Source organism: Tachysurus fulvidraco, chromosome 9 (assembly GCF_022655615.1).
Source record: "Tachysurus fulvidraco isolate hzauxx_2018 chromosome 9, HZAU_PFXX_2.0, whole genome shotgun sequence".
Classification (NCBI taxonomy): domain Eukaryota; kingdom Metazoa; phylum Chordata; class Actinopteri; order Siluriformes; family Bagridae; genus Tachysurus; species Tachysurus fulvidraco.
In genome coordinates this window covers 24,718,441-24,724,230 of record NC_062526.1, presented here as the reverse complement: position 1 = coordinate 24,724,230, position 5,790 = coordinate 24,718,441, and the positions used below count along the sequence as shown (strand labels likewise).

At 36.3% G+C, this 5,790-nt stretch overlaps 1 long non-coding RNA gene across 1 annotated transcript in view; it reads left to right on the top strand.

Moving 5' to 3' along the window:
- Positions 1–293: 293 nt before the first annotated feature.
- Positions 294–5,790, top strand: part of LOC125145587 — a 53,121-nt gene continuing 47,624 nt past the window's right edge. Inside the window, exon 1 of the long non-coding RNA XR_007143983.1 lies at positions 294–405. This is a non-coding gene — a long non-coding RNA (uncharacterized LOC125145587). The remainder of the gene's footprint in view (positions 406–5,790) is intronic.

Genomic DNA, 5,790 nt, shown 5'->3' with positions numbered 1-5,790 from the left:
CAGTGGTGGCTGAAGTGGTTACAGCTCTGGATTGTTGATTAGAAGATCAGGGTTTAAGCTGCCACTGTTGGGCCCCTGAGTAAGGCCCTATGTTTAACCCTCACTGTTGCAGGGGTGCTGTATCATAGCTTGTTTCTCTTCACCTAATAAGATCAAGGAAAGGATAGAAATGTAATCGAACAATGTCGTGTTCTTTTACACTGATCTCTACTCACTTATATTTATTATCTCTATATAAAGTCTACTGGCATGGGTGAGGCAAGGAAAGATATTTTTGCTTTGTTGTTTTTTTCCTCAGATGTATCCACTGCCAATTTCCACCCTCTGTTTAATTCTCGGCTATCGGACAAAAGTTGCAGAGTTTCTTGGAGCTCAAGCTCTAACTGAAGCTTCATCAGAGACACGGTAAGAATTTTCCAAACTGCTTGTGAAATAAGAAGGAGAATAAGACCTCATCCTTCTGTATACATGCAGACATGAATTTATAACCAACACACACAATTGTGTAGTATTGATAGTTGGCTCTGGGATCATCATCATCATCATCATCATCATCACCATTTCACAGTTGTGGTGTTCAAATGAATCATTTTTTAACACAGAATCTCCAAATTTAACACCAATGTCTAAGAATTCTTAAATTTAGCCATGAAAATTGATTCATCTCAGACAAGGCTGCTTTTTATTTGCTCCTAAATGATTTATACGTTTTAGAACAAGTTTAGGCATTTTTTTATGGTCCGAATGTATATTTTTTACTATAAAGATGTACAAAGAAGTCAGAGTTCACCTTAAAGTTATCTTAGTAGTCCATAGTTGCCTTGTATGTGCAGTATATATTAATAATACATATGTCTAAATATCAAAAATACACACTGCTATAGCAATAAAAATGATAATAATAACAACAATAATAATCATTATTATTATTATTATTATTATTATTATTATTATTATTATTATTATTATTATTATTATTATTATTATTATTATTATTATTGTTGTTGTTGTTAATAATAATAATAATAATAATAATAATAATAATAATAATAATAATAAATCATCGCCATTATTATTATTATTATTATTATTATTATTATTATTATTATTAACGAAATATTGATAAATGGCAGCTTTTTATATAATTATTATAAATTATTTTTCATTATAAAAAATAATAAAAAAAATTTTTTAAACACTATATAATTTTTTTAATTTATATACATTTTTTCATAATTCCTGCATTAAAATAATGACATAACTATCATAAACATGTTAATTACTGTCCCAAGTTATGTTTAAAATGTTTTTACACCACAAGTGTCTGTTACTGTTGGATCACTGTTGGGTTTTATCTTGGGTGTTATCTTATATGTTAGATGCTAATCACGTTGACGATCCTTTTCGGACGTAGCAACGACATGACCCCACTTATTTAATCAAATTTTAAAAGCTGTCATGCTAACTAGAGAAGACTTAGCCAAAAAAATAGTTATTTTTTCTGGAGAGTAAGCTCTCCAGATATCTAACTATTAAATGGTGGCTGTTAAGATAATCATCCAGATTGACAACTGGCTGTTATCTGTAACAATATTTGTCACGATATAATTAGGACGTGGACGTGTTCAGAATCCATACCAAATTTTATGTTGATGACCTGATGTTAAAATGTTCCAGGTCTTTAAAACAAAGAATCTACCATGAAAAAAATGACCTCAGAGACTCAAATAAAAAGAAAAAGTTAATAGAAGTATAAAGTCTAGCTATAATCTCTCTGCAGGCAGAAGTGTGGAAGTTTCCGACGGTCAGAAACACGTCTGTTCTTACAGCCGTGTGAAAAAGACTCTGTATAGCGCTTTATAGGATGAGGGTGAGCTCATACTGTACGTTGGCTGAGAAGCAACGAGATGTCTCATTCCAGCACGTAGGTAGAACTTGGAGCCACCTCATCCTCACCACCCACCGCCGGAGCCGTTCAGAACCCGAAAGAAAAAAAAAAGTTTGCTGGGCGAAGCTGTGAGAAGTTTTTTCGAGGTCATGCATGAACGAATATTACAAATCGATGCATGTCTAAGCAGGGCACTTCGTCGTTTTTCTGGGTCGCGCTATATGTATCCTTTACAAATGTCAAATCTTGCAAGATATGCAAGCAAGTCTGACTGGATATATTTTTAAACCCAATGCTGGATGTGAAATGGTGCCATCCTTACCAAACACTATGTAGGTCCCCATGTGTCAGCCAGACAGCCATGCTGAATTGGGTTATGATGCTCGAGAGTGGCTGATGGTATTCACGCTGCTTCGCTCAACACACTCTGGCCGTAACCTTTCGGCGAGAAGATCTCCCGAGATGCTTCAGACCCACTCAACGTTATAAGTAGGCTCAATCCTCCAGCTCTGGGCCATGGAGGTCTTCAGATTTTAAGACAGAGCATGAAGTTCAGCTCTGTCAGGAGAATCTGGTCGAATTTCCAGTTCGGACTCTGACACAGGAGGTAAATCTGTTGACAATCGATTTTTAATTCATTTCCAATTCCCACAGCCTTTTCCAATTTCCACCCACCACCCAGCTGTCTCCTGTCATTCGGCAGCTTCCAACCGGCTACCACATGTTTCCATGGAGATGCCTAAATACAGACAACCACATGTTTTCAAATTGCTGCTCCTGCTGCATCACAGGGCAGAGTAACAAGATTTTCGATTCTCCAGTGTCGATGTGATTGACAGGTGAGAGAGAGAAAGAGAGAGAGAGAGAGAGAGAGAGAGAGAGAGAGAGAGAGAGAGAGAGAGAGAGAGAGAGAGAGTGAGAAAATCAATGCTATCCACAACCAAGTTTGCTTCCTCGACTCCGGGCTTTAGATTCCCGGCTACTTCACCGTTGCACCACTCAGCAGAAATTTTGCTTTATTTATCCAAATGTGCATTTTTTTTTTTATTAAACAAATTCCAAATATGCTGATTCCAAATATCAAAGCAAATTGATTATTTGCTTTGTGCTTCTTTTTGATTTCACGCTACAGAAATTTAAGCAGAAAAAAAAGAAAGAAAAAAAACAAAAACAAATAACACTCGCTCGGGGACGTGTGGCGCGGGTTAGAGCTGAAAACGCTGCCATGGGTTCTATATTAGACAGAAATACTGTAATGTGGAATTATTTATTTATTTATTTATTTTCGCAAAGGAAATGAAACGAGCGGAAAAAAAAAAAACATGGCAAGTTATGATCTTGTGTATTAGCGTTCTAATACAGTGACACTATCTTTACTTGTTAAGTGCTGAAAATATTCGTACAGTATCTGTAGCTGGATTTAACCCTTTTTACCAATACACTGGTGATTCAGTCTGGAAATGGACTTCTGGGATATTTTCTTCTATTTTTATATTCAGTATAAACAAACGTCTGATGTTGTGTCTGTGAGTCTGATCTAAAATGAGTCAGGGCTCTGTTGTTTATTTCAGTGTGTTTTAGACGTGCGTTTTTCCCTCTGTTTATAATCTTAGGCTGAATTTTAGTGTTGAAGAGAAATCTGAGCTGCTTTTTAGATGAACAAACACTCGGAGCGTCACGGAGAGCAGAAATGGGTTTGATATTAACATTTACTCGGAAGATACAAACATCTGTGAGGAAAAGAAATGAGGCACTTTGTGTTCTTTCCAACTTTTCTATGAATTCTTGCCTCCTAGTATTCTAGAGAACAAATGAGATACTTATAAAACACTACAAATTTGAGTCCTGAATGTCATATGAACTGCATATTAACTATTAAATGATCAACAAGTTTGCAACAGGAGAACATGTCCAAAAAGAGTTCAATCCAGAGTGGGCGTGGCTTCCAGTTCATCATTTATTTAATTTCATCTAAAGGTTTTGTCATATTTGCTAACAAATATAGTTTCTTGCTTTATTTCTTAATCTAGTAAAGAAATGGACGCGTTTAAAGGTAAGTAAACAAACCGAACTAGCGCCGCCTAGTTCAGGTGGCTATCAAATTGATTAAATTATTATGACTGCTAAAAATCATATCATGCTTTGTGTGTGGGCTTAATAAAATCCTGAGAGTCTAAGCTTTCAAACAGTATATAATATAACCGTGTATTTAGAGGATTTAATGCTTGAACGTTACAATGAAGTTAATGCAGCCTCATCTCCTAGCGGTGTTGTGCCGTTTTCGGCACGGTGACCATACAAGTGGTTTTAAACCAGACTAATCTGGACCAGGCAGAAACTAAAGATGAATGAAGGAACATGTTTATTTTTTATCTAGTTTTATGATCGTATGGCATCTCGCAATATTCATTTCTAAATGTGTATTCACTTAAATCTCGTGTAAATATCGTGTCCATGCGTGATAAGCAATTCTAGTCTAATAGCCCGATGAAGCCATGTGGAATTTTCATTTAAAAAAAAAAAAATTAGATTTTTTTTATATTCAGTTCATTCATTAATACTTCTCGAATCTACAGTATGAGACACTGAGAAGCTAAACTAGCTACAAAAATGGGGAATTTACAGCAAAACAGAATTTCTATTTGCATCTCAAAGCAGCTAGATAGAAACCGGACTGTATTTTTGATGACGGAGCGACGGTCGAACATCGCAACGGTTTGACGAAGACCACGTTCACACTGCAAGTCTTAATGCTCAATTTGGATATTTTGCTCAGATCTGTTTTTTTTTTGTTTGGCTGTTCACATTACCTTTTAAAATGTGACCTATATCAGATACCAGAGTGAACAGTTTGCGGTTTCGAACTGACCCGCATGCGCAATAACAATAACAATGACGTCACACGCCGTTGTGCTAAAAAGTTGGCGAAGTTATGGAGGAAGTAATGTGATGTATTTGTTTGTGTCACGTGACACAAACGTGACTGGTAACGTGTGTGTGTTAAGCAAAAAAAGTCTTCGCCGGCGCATAATTGTGACGAATGTCGATGTAGATTGACGTAAAAGTCGCATCAAATCCGCCTTGGCTGTTCACACTGCGGCCACATGTGAAAAAATCAGATCTGGGCCAGATTTGAGTGTTCACACTACTCCTGAAGAAGTCTGATCTGGTCACTTGACCCCAAAAAAAATCAGATTTGGGCCACTTTTACCTGCAGTGTGAACAGGGTCTAACAAACAGGGGTTTGCTGTGATCCAGGCTGAACACGGCAGGAAGCTCATCTTGTGCTGAAGGGAGTGTCGATTGTCACACCGAGCGTCACTGCTGTGCCCTTGAGAAACGTCCTGCTGCGTCAAAATACTCGGGGTTTTCGATAGCGGCGTTTTGTTTTTTCTTGTTTTTTAATGCACATTTTGAATTTTGCCAAAAAAAAAACAAAACACAGCATTAGTAAAAAAAATAAATAAATAAAATTCAGAACACCTTTACTGGTGTTTTAGTACCATCCAGAGTTGATGTTTTTTTCTACTGGCTTGAGGATTATTACTGTATATAAACTCCAATGTTCACATGCTGAACTGTTCCAATTTTATTCCATGTGACTAGATTTTTGGGGGGAAAAACAAACACAGCAGATAAAAAGTCCCTAGATCTGTCTCGCTAAGTTGATAAGTTTGATAAATGTATATCTTCTGTAAAGATTAAGGAATTCTGTAAAGCCTTAATCTGGTTCTAATCGTTTCTCTGTGTCACTGATTATTTATTATTATTATTTTATTTAACGTCACGGCCTGATCTTTAACGGCTCCCACCTCCTTTATTTCCCATTTTTAAGCTCGGACGTTTTTTTTTGTTTGTTTTTTTTATTTTAACAAGCTTAGCGTCTGTTTAGAGGCTTTAAA